Raw genomic sequence first — 14,502 nt, forward strand, 5'->3', positions numbered from 1 at the left:
TTTTTTTAACCAATAGCGAATAGGTACTTAATAGCATGATACCATAAATAACAAGATAATATATTACACATCCGGAAGTCGTGACGTAACTGGAGACCAGCAAGTTCGTAATGGTTCGTAATCATTCGTAATGTCCGATTAGTTTGAATTGTTCGCTGTTGTAAGCTAAGTGTATTTTATATTTTATCGCCAACCGTCACTAAAGTCATTCATTATTGTACTCATTTGCCGCCATTTGCGCCAGTAAAGTAACACTTTATTGTACTGAAAGAAGAATTTTACTTTACCTGCCGCGATTAATCAAATTAACTGAGATTGAATGTAAGTGGTCGATGGCAGTAATCGATTATTTATTTGAGTGACCTTAAAATTTATTTACTTTAATTATTAAAAATATTGTACAAAATTTACGTTATTATTAATTAAATTTATGTCAGAAAATGAAATTCTGTAGTATTTTGCAATTATATTTATAAAACATAAATCAAAACTTTGCAGATTTAGTAATTAGGGATTCAATATTGATACCTAACAACTATCGATTAAACATCGAAATCGGCCGTCATGATAGCAAGAGCCTTATGTCATTACTGTCATACGAAATTTTTATTTTGTGTAAAAGTAAAAGAATTCTTAAATCTTTTAAGTTTCGTATTAATGCGAATATAGCATGAAATAGTGTTTTCGTTAATTCGATTATATATAGGGTGAGGCAGATAACTGGCCTATTAGAAATAGCTCGAGAACTAAAGGCAACAGAATCATGAAAATTGGAATAAAGGGGTTTTGAGGGATGGTCTATTAAATGAAATTATTTTCATCTCTTTACAACTTCCGGTTATACCGAAAGTTGCTTATAACTTGGTTTTTTTAAATGGGACACCCTATATATTTTTACATTTTTAGATTCTCCTCGATATCTCCTTTCTTAAATATGAGATTTTGTAATATTATACAGGGTATTTTAAAAGATATTTACGTTCTTTTATTAATTTCGTAGCAACATTCACACCCTGTAGAATTGTAACAGTTTGACATCAAAAACTCTGCTTACGTTCAAGTGATTTTTAATATAGACTATTATTGTTAAGAATCATTAGTATAGCTAATTTTGAAATTTTAGTATACAGGGTTGGTCGAAACTCAAAATGAATATTTTCTGAGTTTTCTTAAATAGAACACCCTGTATTTTAGTATTGCAATGAAATTATATTTCATAGTACTTTTTTATTTTATAAGTATTCCCTATACCTAACTGCTTTAATTTGTGAGTTATTGGTGATTCAAGCTAAACATTAGTTGCAACAAAAAATACGTAAAATTTTATTAGGTTGGCCGTGAAAATATTCGATCACAAATAATTTTTCAGAAATAGATACATATTAATCCAGACTGATCCTTAAAATTACCAATAATGGTTTAGCTATCAAAATACCTACGTAGTTAAGATTGTTGGTGCGACTAACAATTAAGCACAAATTAAAGCAGTTAGGTATAGGGAATGCTTAAGAAATAAAAAAGTACCATAAAATATCATTTCATTACAATACTAAAATACAGGGTGTTCTATTTAAGAAAACTCAGAAAATACTCATTCCGAGTTTCGACCAACCCTGTATACTAAAATAAAAAAATTAGCTATACTAATGATTTTTAACAATAGTAGACTATACTAAAAATCATTTGAACGTAAGTAGAGTTTTAGTTATCAAACTATTACAATTCTACAGGGTGTGAAAATTTGCTACGAAATTAATAAAAAAACGTAATTATCTTTTAAAATACCCTGTTGTATAACATTACAAATCTTCATATTTTAAGAAAGAAGACATTGAAGAGAATCCAAAAATGTAATAATATACGTAAATGTAAATATATAATTATTTAAAAAAACGAATTTGTAAGCAACTTCCGGTTATACCGAAAAGAGATGGAAATATTTTCATTTAATAGATCATCCTTCAAAACCCCTGTATTCCAATGTTCATTATTCTGTTGCCTTTAGTTCTCGAGATATTTCTAATAGGCCAGTTATCTGCCTCACCCTGTATAGGGCGGTCATAGATATGTAGGTACTGATAATTTGTTAGCAAATATATGTATTTATTTAGATTTTCTACTATTCATCACGGCAAATCAACTTCGCTGCGGCAGGCTACACGCTACACTTCATAAACAATGACGTACCTATTAACGGTATTTTTAATTTTTGGTATTTTACTTTAAGTGTTAAAATTAGTATATTGTTTAAATATAAATACGATAAAACTGTTTAAAATATATTTATTTCGTTGAAATCATGATAATAGAAGTATAACTTCTGTGCGTACAAAGTACACACACTCTTTTTTCATTAGAAGGATGTAATTAAGTAAGTGTTAAGTAAATGTTAATGAGTTTTATGATTGGCGATAAAATTTTGTATGCACCACGTCAGTAAAGACTCTTGATCGAACTCGTCTGTTATTCGCCTTGCTCGCTACGCTCGCTCGGCTCATAATATCAGACTCGTTCGATAAAGAGTCACTTTACTGACTTGGTACATAAATAACTATTATTTTTGACAGTTATTTTGACAGGAATCTCGACACTAAATTTTTTTCGAATACATTGAAGTTTAATGTTATTTAGCTAATTGAATAATTTCATCACAGAACGCCTCCAAATCCCATTTAACTTTAACAAGAATTCAAATTCAACTTCCGGTCTCCAGTTACGTAATCATGCGCGAACTCGGACGTATTTGAGCAAACGGGAAGATACTACCTCTTATTTATAGTATCATGCTTAATAGGTTAAAATGTTACATTTATATTGCTCTTTACTTTGCTCAATTTTCCTCCCGAAAAATCTCCAACTATTTCAATTTATAAAATTTTCCCAGGCGCTTTCAAACTAGGTACCCTAAAATTGGGCGAAAGTAGGTACCCCAATCTGGCAACTCTGTTTCGTCGCTCGTTATAGACGGCGTACGGCGTCGGCGTGATTGAGTTGTCAATTGGGATATTCCCAAAAGTGATGATCCTACCGATCTACCGAAATGTTTCTTGGATCTACCGAGTTTAAAAAAATATCGAAATGCACTAATATTTTATTTAAAAATAAATTCGACAACCCAATTCATCTTTTATTTCTATTACCATCAAAAATAATTCAGTGGTATTTTAATACGTTTGTATAATATCCTTTAATTCCTAAGAATATTGTACCTATTGATTAAAAATTACATAATGGAGATTCCTTATCATATTTCGGTATTCACAATCATAACAAGTCATACAAGAGTCTCAAGTACTCATAAACAATTATGATGTTGGTTGCAATATCGATTTCAAGCAGATCACTTACAGTTTTATGTAAATATTATCATCAAATAACTACAGTGGAACCTCTATAACTCGGATTAATCGGGACCGCGGTCGATCCGGGTTATCTAAAATCCGGGTTAGCCGGAGAATATAGTAAACATTCATAAAATACGGTATACTTACAGATAAACTCCGTTATAATTGAAATAACATGAAATATATACATGCACAGTACACATCTGTGTGTGTGTTTATGTTTTATTGGCACTGGTTTAAGCAACCAACTGGCCAGTCAATGTGTTTTGAATTCTCTCTTTTACAAAATATATGCTTAGTATCTAAATTTAAAACTATTAGTACTACTGTTTTTTTTTTACTCTGTTTTTTTTATTATTTTTTTTATTATATTTTTTAACATTTTTTTTATTACATTTTTTATTTTTTTTTTATTTTTTTTTTTTTATTTTTTTTTTAGTTTTTTTTTTTTTTTTTTTTTTTTTTTTTTTTTTTTTTGTATATTTTTTTATCGCGCTAAGACCTAAACCCGATTCAACCTCGCGGAGGTTTAGATCTTAGTAACTTTTTATTTTATTTAATTATTTTTTTTTTTTTTATTTTTTTTTCTTTTTTTCTCAGAGCTTTAATTTTAAACAATTAACATGGTTGTACAAAATTTTATAAACATCTAGATTGTTTGATTGTAAAAGGTATATAAGATTAAAAGGAAATTGTACATTAATTTGAACTAGATTGGCAAAAAAGTTTGATATTTCAATAAAATGTAAAGGACATTCTAATAGCATATGTTGTAGATCAGCTAGCTCTCCACATAAACATTCATCATTATCTACAAGTCCTATTTCTCTTTTGTAGACTGGAGTCAGACAGTGATTACTTCTTATTCGACAAATAGTTTTGATAAAGCCTTTGTTGGAAACTTGATTAAACCATGTCTTGATGGGAAGTGTAGGCTGGATTTTTTTGTAATAATTTCCTTTGTCTGAATTATTGTATTGTTCCTGCCATTTCGTCCGTTTAATAGATCTTATAATAGAAATTATGTCTCCCATAGGAAGTTGATAAGTATGCAGAGTGGATTCCTTCGTTGTTGCTTTTTTAGCCAGATCATCTACTATTTCGTTGTTTTTTATACCAATGTGTGCTTTTATCCAACACAATATTATATTTTTGCCCGATTTCAAAGCTTCACTGTTCATTGCTATGATGTCACTGATGATATAATTTTCTGCAAAATTATGTACATTGTATTTCAATGTCTTTACAATGCTTTGGCAGTCTGTAAATATAACATAATTGAGTTCTTTTTGATTAATACATATTTTGTATGCTTCTTTGATTGCAATGAGTTCAGCTGTGAAAATTGTCATTTTATCAGGTAATCTGTTGTTTATTTTTATACTTTTTTGTGGGTAATATATAGCATATCCAACTTTTCCTTCCATTTTTGAACCATCCGTATATAATTTCTGATAACTCCCCCAGTTTTTTTGTACACACTGAAGGTGGTCTATTTTAGTAAGGAAGTCTGTCGCACGAATATTACTTAAATGACAGTTAACTGGAGATAAATAATCTTCATAATTTAGCTTTCGAGACGAGCTTTGTTCAATTTGGTGTATGTCGCCAATGGAATTAGAAACGTTGAGGAAGCTTTCCACAACTAAAAGCAGTTTCTTTTTTTCCCAGTAATAATGAGTTAGGTATGAGGTGGTTAAATGAACAATTTTATTTAATAGCAGTTTATCGTTAACCGCTGTTTTAACTATAAATTTCTCACTTAGGTATTCCCTGCGTAATGAAAGTGGAGGTTCATTAAGCTCACATTCCATGACCAATATAGGTGTGCTACGAAGATAACCAGTGCATAACCTAAGTGCCTTATTTTTGATCCTCTCGATTTTTTGGAGTACAGAGTTTGATGCTGAGCCATAAAAAATAGATCCATAGTCTAAGATTGATCTTATCAAATTTCTGTATAGTAATATTGATATGTTTGGATCAGCTCCCCAGTTACTGACACTTACAGTCTTCATGATATTCATTGCATTTTCCATTCTTCGTAATATGTAATTTGTGTGTTCTTTCCAATTTAATTTGGAGTCTAAAAATACGCCAAGAAATTTTATTGAAGTTTTATAAGGAATACTAGTATTATCAAATTGTAGATGGCTTTGAGGAACATATCGTTTTTTAGTGAAGGTAACAATGGTTGATTTACTCTCTGATATTGTTAAGTTATTATCGGTAGCCCATTTTTTTATAATATTCAATGTCGATTTAAGGTAGTTATTACATCTATCTATTGACTTATTTTCTGCATATATCGCAACATCATCAGCGTACTGTAGGATTTTTATGTGTTGAGGAAGTTTAGTTTCTAAGTCAGCAGTATACAGTATATATAATATAGGACTTAGGATGCTACCCTGAGGTAGTCCCAAAGATGTGTATCGGGAGTTAGATTGATCTCCATTTAATCTAACGTGAACTGCTCGATTAATGTATAAGTTAATGATGTTCCATGTTACTATCTCGGGTATTCCTATTTCCAACATTTTCGCGTATAGTATGTGAAGATTAACGTTGTCGTAAGCCCCTTTTATATCTAAGAACAAAGCACTAACTGCTTTCTTATAAGTAAAGGAACTATAAATGTCTATTAAAAAGTGGCAGAGGCTATCTTGTGTGGATTTACCTTTTCTAAAACCAAACTGACTTCTTGGTAATAGGTCGTTCTTTTCTAGCCAAAATTCCAGACGGTTTTTAATAAGTCTCTCATATGTTTTTAGTATACAGGAAGCCAGACCGATTGGACGGTAAGAATCCCAATTCTTTGATGATTTTCCTGGTTTTAAAACCGGGATAATAGTGTAAACGTGCCAATCGTCAGGAATCTTTATGCGGCGCATCCAAATTTCATTATATATATTTAGTAGTGCAGCCTTACCAATTCTTGAAAGATTTGATAGCATCGAGTAATGGATATTATCGGCACCTGGTGCTGAATTTGAGTTTTTCTTCAACGCAAAGTTTAGTTCAGTGGCAGAAAATGGTTTGACTAGGAAACGGATTGGTTCTGGATAGTCGTACAGAGCATTTAGTTGTAAATCAGGAATTACTAATTCTGCAGACGGCGGTGTGATATTTTGATGGAACTCTTCTATCCACGAAGCTTCCGACAGAATAACAGGGACTTTGTTCTTTGTTTTTCTATTTTTTATTCGGTTAACTTTTGACCATACATCTTTAATAGGGACTGACCTATTTAGGGATCCGACATAATCTCTCCAGCTATTTCTTTTAGTTTGTTTAGTGATCTTCTTGACATGTGCATCATCTTTTTTATACTTAAGTAGGTTTTCATGGTTTGGATTTTCTTTGAATATACAAAAACTTTCCTGTCTTCTTCTGACTGCTTCTTCACATTCTAAATCCCACCAGTATTTTCCTCTGGAAGTCGGTTTTTTTATTTTAAATTTGGGGATGCAGTAGGATGCAGTTGTATTTATATTGTGCAAAATTTGTTCATAAGAATTTATATCTTTAAATTGAGAGAATACATCTTCCGAATACTGTTCATATAATTTCCAGTCGACATTCTTTAAATTCCACTTTTGTGAATATGGATTATATGTATGAGTTGGTTGATCCTCTAACTCTACTCTTATAGGTGTATGGTCTGAACCAAATAGGTCTTGAAGTGTTTTCCAAGTGATCAGGTGGTTTAAGTCAGGAGTACAAATGGTCAGGTCTATTGCCGATTTCGAGAAGTTCCTAAAGAAAGTAGGAGAGCCATCATTTTTGAATATTAAATTATTATCGTCTATACAGTCCATCAAGATTTTACCTTTCATATCTGTTTGGTTGTCTAGGCCCCAGGCAATGTGGTGAGCATTAAGGTCACCTCCTATTATAAATGGTCTTTCTATAGATGTTATGAAATTGTTCCATTGTTGTAACAATAACTTGGTTCCTGGGGGAACATACATAGATATAAATGTGACAGTATATGACTTAAACTTTATTTTTATTGCTACTTTATTGACGTTTATTAAATCTACTTTCATGGTGACTTCCTCGTAATATAGGTTTGAATTTATTAAAATTGCTGAGCCACCGCCAACAGTTACTGAAAAGCGGTCGTCTCTGACAATATTGTACCCGTGAAAGTTATAATACTTTTCTGGTTTAAATCTAGTTTCTGATAATAATGCGATATCAACTTTCTGGTCTTCTAATAGGTGGATAAGGTTTTCTCTATTAGAGTTAGCCGATCTACAATTCCATTGACAAATTACCAATCTATTCATTATTATATAAGAGAGAACTTAAAACTGATTGAATTGAATTTACTAGAACTGATTTTTCTGGAATTTCAAAATTTTTGTGATTTATATTAGAGATAATACTTGTAACTATATTTGATATTAATTCTGTTAATTCTTTTGATGGTTCATGTATTTTAGATCCTTGTTCTGGATTAAATGTAGATTGATACGAAGAAGAGGTGATAATACCACCAGGTCTGTTGGACATGGGGTTTAACTTTATTATTTTTTGATGTTCCATTGTTACTTGGTCTGGTGAGGAAGAGATAGGTCGTTTGTATTTTGGTGGTTTTATTATTGTATATCTATTTGAAACTGAAGGTAGAGCGAACTGATTGGAAGATGTTTGAGACGTGGACAATTGAGTAAAGGAATATGAAGAGGATGGTGCATTCATATTTGGAGTTTGATGAGAATTTATTGAGGAATTATTGGCTGCTATAGATGCATAAGTTATCTTAGGAAAGAGTTTAATTGTTTCCTTAAAAGATAAGCTGTTTTCAGACATATAATGTTTTATTTTCTTTTGGCGATCAAATTCTGGGCATATCTCCCATTCATTAGTGAAGTGTTCACCTTCACAGGATAGACATTTTTTGTTAAACGATGATAAAGGACAAGAATCGGAAAGGTGAGATTCATGACACTTAAAACAGCGAGGATTACTTTTACACTGCTTACTCATGTGCCCATACCTATAGCAGTGGTAACAGATAATTACCTTTTGCTGGTATTTTTCAACAGTGTGTAAGACATGATTAATTACTACATACTTTGGTATATTCTGACATTTAAAAGACACAATAACTGATTTTGTTGGATTAAATATTACTTTGTCATCTGCTACTATTTTTCTTGTTATTCGTTTCACATACTCAACCGAGAATTTGCAATGGTGATCAAATTCCTTTATTCTATTTTTAAGATATTCTTCCGATATATCTGAATCTATATCCCTTACTACACCTAGTTTAAACAATTGAAATTTTGGAATGTATGCGGTCAGATTTTTTTGAATAAGGAATTTGGAAGTAACTAAAGCATTTGCGCTACTATAATTTTTAAATGAGACCCTAACTCGGTTGCGTCCGATTGAGTCAATTTTTTTTATATAATTGTCAATTTCTGGATGTAACGTAAATAGGATCTCGCCTATTTTAACAGCGTTTAATTTTCCTGTAAAATTTAAACTGGAGTTTTCAATGAAAATGTAAAAAGGTCCTAAATCAATTTTTTCGTATAAATAAACAGGCCTGGTTTTTTCTGGTTGATCTGAGTTTACTAAAGTATTTTGTTTTTCATTAATATTGTTAAGATTAATACTACTACTTATCTTATTTTGAGGCTGGTTGGGTAGAAATCCATTTAAATCTTGTAAATCACAGCTACTATCCATCGAATTCTCAATATCAGGCGGTTCGCCTCCACTAGATGACTCCATAGAGGAGTTTTCAAGTAACGTTTAACTTATGAACACTTTCAAAATGTAAACTAAATAAGGAAAAGTTTAACAAAACTAAACAAACTAAATTAGAACGGTATAAATCAAATAATCCGCCAAAAATTAATATTTTTCGGAGAGATCTCCAAATTTAAATTAACTTTGACAATTATTTTGACGTATATGACAGTACACATCTAAATTACTAAAAACACGCAAACACAAATAGGTACCCTAAAAAAAATAGATCCCGCGTATGAAAAAAAAATTGATTAATAGCAAGCTGAAAATTTGATAATAGCTTAAGGGTGTCTAGTCGGATAAACTTTGATATATGGGAACACTGGAACAGGGGCAGTTTTAATTGTGGAATTGGTTAAAAATTTGGAACAGTCAGACCACGAAAACGGCACATTTATTTTGTCCGACAGAACAGACTTAAACTCTCCGAACAGAGATTAAACTCTCATGCAAAAATCAGACTGCTATTTTATCACCTGTCACAATTCCTGTCATTTGGCATATTCTACATGTTCCACTCATTAAAACGCCCATTTGGTGCTAAATAGCAGTCTGATTTTTGCATGAGAGTTTAATCTCTGTTCGGAGAGTTTAAGTCTGTGATGTCGGACAAAATACATGTGCCGTTTTCTTGGTCTGACCGTTCGAAATATTTAACCTGTTCCACAATTAAAACTTCCCCTGTTCCAGTTTTCGCATATATCAAAATTTGTCCGACTAGACACCCTTAAGCTATTAACAAATTTTCAGCTTGCTATTAATCAACTTTTTTTTCATACGCGGGATCCAGACCTAAAACCTAAGCAAACGAAATAGAAGAATACAAGACTGTACTACACAATATAGTCACAATGGGAACGATATTATGTTATTTAAGAACAGTGGACACTAAGACCCTTGTTTAAAAAAGAATTTTTTTAATAGTCTTTTAGTCTTTTTTAAACAATGCTAAGACAGTTTGAAATAAATACTTTAAGGAAACAGGTGCTTGTTGTTTCCGATAATCCGAGATAATGAAAGTCGCTCTGCCGCCGTGTGCCGTGAGTCATTTTTACTATCGCATAGTTCAAATTACACAAATACACATTATCTCTCAAATATTATATTACATACATACATTTTTATTGTTGAAATGTTTGTCTGATGAAAATCGGTTCGGGTTAGCCGGACTTACGGGTTATCGGGGGCCGACTTATCAGGGTTCCACTGTATTCCCAAACTATAATAAAACTTAATTGTTTCATAAAAGCTGTTGTGGCACTTTCGTCCAGTTCTTTATTAGTAAATAACATTTGAATTATGGTTGTTTGGGTTATTTACTTCGCATATTTTTTTTATAATACATAATATGATTGGGATCGAAACTAGATAGAAATCTCTGAAATTTTTTCTCTGAATCATTTATTTTTTCGAAAAGATAACTTATTCGGTTTTTCACCGGTTATTGCTTTTGGTAAAACCGGTTGTTGCGAATTAAAAAAACCGGTAAGTTATAACCGGTAGGTTTTTCCCATCCCTACGGTTCACTCTCTCTATAACTAACACGGGTATTACGAAGTTTACAAACGAGTTCAATTAGGTATCCCAAAAAATTTGTATTGAACTATAACACTTCTATAACGATGCATATTTGGTTATACCGAGGGAAAATGAGATCGAAGAACTTGTTTCTTTACTGGTTTTTGGCGGGGTGATGGTATCCCAGCTGCCTGTATAAATAAAAGACTAAAATCTGTGTGCTTATCGAGGCCAGTGATATAATAGACTCCACTGCCTGTCAACTTCTTCCTGTTTATCCACCTACTCATTTTCATAAGCTGCATTCAAACAATATACAGGGTGTTTGGTAAAGAATGGGTCACAGGGATTTAAGCTAACTTACCTTAGTGCAAAAGTTGATAATAACCGAGATACAGGGTGTTAAAAATAAACTTTTATTTTATTTATTCTTGAATATTTCCTAACAGGCACGGGATAATAACACGAAATTTGGTAACCGGGGGTTTTTTGGGACGAGAAATCTAAATTCACCACCAAAAATGATGTATTGCCCAGAGAGCGCCACATACGCCTTTCATCGCTCATTAAATAGGTTCAATTTTTTTTATTACCCACTCAACATACTTCTTGAATCAAAACTTTTATTCTCTTAATATGTTCACTTAAAAATGGTAAACTACATTCATCTCGTTAAACTCAACCGTTTTTGAGATAAGCTCATTTTAAATCTGCGGGACAACATAACTTTTTGCATATGATAATTGTAGTTACACCCGAAAAATAACTTAAAACTATAAAAATTTCCAAACATGTACAGTAGAACGTCGATAATCTGGACGTCAAAAATCCGGACCGTCAATAATCCGGATTTGTATCTAACAAAAATATCTCATTCTTTTAAAACAATTTAAGAACTTCGCTGCGAAAAACGAACCTCTACCGCAGTTCAAAAATATTTTACACATTTTTTTAAAGCCCAAATAGTGTCTGATGTTTTTACTGTACACATGGTGCTATTATAAATTAATTACAATACAGTGTTTAATCATAAAAAAATGTTTTGATTAATTTCACCTCTAGGCACTTTACTGTACAAGAGAAAACATAAAATTTTAAAACGTTTGTTGTACAATAATGTGTATACTGGCCTTTTTTGAGGTAATTTCGATAATCCGGATAATTTGATAATCCGGATGGGGTCCGGTCCCAATTAATCCGGATTATTGACGTTCTACTGTATTGCAAATTTCTTCAAATGGAATTTGCGATGCAATGACATAAATATGAGAACTGGCACAATTAGTATGGTTTCAAGTTTATTTTTCGGGTCTAACTACAATGATATTATGCACAATGATATTATTGGTATGTTGTATCTCAGATTTAAAATGGGTTTATCTCGAAAACAGTTGAGTTTAGCAATATGAATGTAGTATACCTGTTTTAAGTAAAAATATTAAGAGAATAAAAATTTTGATTTAAAAAATATGTAGAGTGGGGGATAAAAAAAAACTGAACGTATTAAATGAGCACTGAAAAACGTATGTGGCGACCTCTGGGTAATACATCATTTTTGGCCGCGAATTTAGATTTCTTATCCCAAAAAACCCCAGCTTACCCAATTTCGTGTTGTTATCCCATATCCCATGCCTGTCAGGAAATATTCAAGAATAAATAAAATAAAAGTTTAATTTTGACACCCTGTATTTCGGTTATTATCAACTGTTGTAAGTTAGCTTAAATCGACCTACTTTAATCTCAGGAATCTAAGGTTAAGCTATGGCCCATTCTTTACCAAACACCCTGTATAGCATCTTATATTGCTCGGAATGGCTTCACTATAAAGTGGAACCTCGTTAACTCGGATTAATCGGGACAGCGCCGATCCTGGTTATCGAAAATCCGGGTGAGCCGGAGAAAATGGTAAAAATTAATAAAATACGGTACACTTACAGATAAACTCCGTTATAATTGAAATAACATGAAATATATATCGTCGGCTTACTGCCAAAACCAACCAACTCCATTTTAAAAGTTTTGGGAAATCTACCTTTTAAACTTTAATTTGAAATTGAAAATCGACTGAATTTAAAAAAATTATTTAATAACTGAAAAATTTTTTGTCATATTTTTCAATTATTAAATCATTATTTAAATTCAGACGATTTTTCATTTCAAGTTAAAGTTTAAAGTTGGGTTTCTCAAAACTTTTAAAAATGGAGTTGGTTGGTTTTGGCAGTAAGCCGACGATATGCACAGTACACATCTAAATTACATATCAATTACGCATTTATTAATTCTACCTAAGGGTAAAAACATGTCGAAGATACATGGATGAGCGCGGTGTAGGTCGCTACATCGATATCAAAACAGACCCTTATTTTCTTATGAGATCGCACATACCAAGGATGTGTCACCCGTTCACTCTCGCGACCTTGCATCGCGGTTTACAGCGATGTCGATACCAAAACAGGATACGGAAAGTATCTTCGGTATGTTCTGGCCGTCATCGATGTAAACCTCGACCGCGATCGCGACCTACGCTGCGCTGATCCATGTATCTTCGGCATCTTTTTACCCTTATGCTTCTAGTTTCTTTTCCATTGTCACTACAACATTTTTACGTTTTGTTACCATTACGTAGACAAAAAACACGCAAACACAAAATCTGAATAGATTTACGAACGATTGCAGAACGAAAGCCAACAATACGACTGTACTATACACAATACGGTCTCAATCGCAACGATGTTATGTTATTTAATAACAGTGAAGACTAAGACAATTGTTTAAAAAATAATTTTTTAATAGTCTTTTAGTCTTTTTTAAACAATGCTAAGACAGTTTGATATAAATAAAGGATACTACAGGTACCTGTTATTTCCGATAACACGACAATGAACGTCGTGTGTCATGAGTCATTTTTACTATGGTATATATGTACTTAGTTCAAATTACACAAATACCCATTATCTCTCAAATATTATATTACATACATTTTTATTGATGAAATGTTTGTCTGATAAAAATCGGTCCGGGTTAGCCGGACTTCCGGGTTATCGGGGGCCGACTTATCGGAGTTCCACTGTACCTCTCATATCAGGCATATCCGTAACCGTACCGTGTACGTGAACCGGACGTGATTCCATCGGGGACGTAAAAATATTCTTCTTGGAAAATAAATGGCCCAATTAGCACACGCCCAGCACAATGGTTAGACAGTGATGACTGTATTGTAGACGTGAGCGTACCGTAAAGACAGATTTCTCGCCGACGATATTTTTATTTTAACTGACGGACCACGGCTGCATTCTTCAAAATAAATTACGAGATGTTAGGCCGTCCGCACAAGGGGCGACGCTCGAAGTAGTCGACTCGATTCCAGTCGCGTAGATCTCTTCCCGCCACTCAAGTTCCTTCGTTGTTGTATTGAGCTCCGTAGACGGGGCGTTTAGGATTGCAAATGTCCTCGTCTTGTACGACTTTCGTTTCTTGCGATCTGGGGTCCTATCTTCGAATTCATTCGAGCATATTTCGCATACGAAATTAGAAGAATTTCGCTTTAAATCCGGTGTCTTGTATTTTCGAATACTTCGTGTACGAATTTTTTCGTATACGGCGACTCGAATGGGTATGAACCATTCGAATCGTGGTGCTCGTATACGATTTATTGTTTCATTTCAAGGTCATTTCAGCTGTCATGATAGTTTTAGCTGATAGTATTAATTGTGTTGTTGTCTACAATATTTTTACCTTGAAATTTATTTTCAATGGCTGGTTTAAATAATTTTTTAATAGAAAGAAAGGACATGTTGTACGATTATGCCTTGAAAATATAACCTAACCTAACTTTATGTACGCATTTTAGCATTGGATCTAAGCT

At 32.5% G+C, this 14,502-nt stretch overlaps 1 protein-coding gene across 5 annotated transcripts in view; it reads right to left on the minus strand.

Annotated features, from left to right (window-relative positions):
* The window catches only part of LOC126889476 (probable 3',5'-cyclic phosphodiesterase pde-5), a 423,420-nt gene that overhangs the window by 45,165 nt on the left and 363,753 nt on the right, over window positions 1-14,502 (minus strand). The gene's annotated exons all lie outside the window — the stretch shown is intronic.

Source organism: Diabrotica virgifera, chromosome 8 (genome assembly GCF_917563875.1).
Source record: "Diabrotica virgifera virgifera chromosome 8, PGI_DIABVI_V3a".
Taxonomy (NCBI): domain Eukaryota; kingdom Metazoa; phylum Arthropoda; class Insecta; order Coleoptera; family Chrysomelidae; genus Diabrotica; species Diabrotica virgifera.